We start from the raw sequence: 841 nt of genomic DNA on the forward strand, positions 1-841 counted from the left end.
TATTCCATATTGCAATATATATATAAGTATTATTAATCGATGTGTTCGAAGTTTCACAATAAAGGATAACGATAATTAAGATAAACAACATTGTTTATTACAACAGAACGGAACACAGATAAACGTTTCGAGATTATTCAGATTGCATCTCCAGTATCCAGAGCAAAATAAAAGAATTTCATCATTTTTAAGTAAATAACTAAATATAATGCTCATTATGTAAAGTGAGTCTTTGAGTGTCTAATTAAAGAAAAACAACATTTTGGTGTTATAAGGTCGTTTATTTATGGTATTAAAATACAAGGCTGCAATTACGATAATTTAATGAAAGCTAAAAACATAGGAAGTAAAGGAGTAAAGAACAAAAATATAGTACATTAAAAAAATGTGCAATTCAAAAGAAGACTATAAAATCAAACGCCATCGACTAGTTAGAGCCAATGAACATAATGGAATCTCCATGAAAACACAGAAAAGTTGAGTATCCCCTGTGCTTCTTCTATACGCCAACAAAGTGAAGAAATAGGGTATAAACTTAACTTACCAAATTTCAATACCCTTTGCAAGGCCAACACAGATCTGGAATTACTATTAAAGAAACCTTCCACATCAAACAACTTTCACCAAAACTGAATAGCATGCAGTCTTTTTTGAAATTGCACATTTATTCATATTGTTACGACAGCGAAGGTCACGTGACGATAGTAACACGTCATATTTTCGAGAGGTTACTAGATATGCGGTAGTCTTGTATATATAAGCTGCCAAGAAGTGACGGCTACAATGCGTAATTGAACTGCAGTCAGAGATTGATGATTGAGTCGAGCACTTGAGTCGTTCG

This window comes from Limulus polyphemus, unplaced genomic scaffold (genome assembly GCF_000517525.1).
Source record: "Limulus polyphemus unplaced genomic scaffold, Limulus_polyphemus-2.1.2 Scaffold1217, whole genome shotgun sequence".
NCBI classification, from domain to species: Eukaryota; Metazoa; Arthropoda; class Merostomata; order Xiphosura; family Limulidae; genus Limulus; species Limulus polyphemus.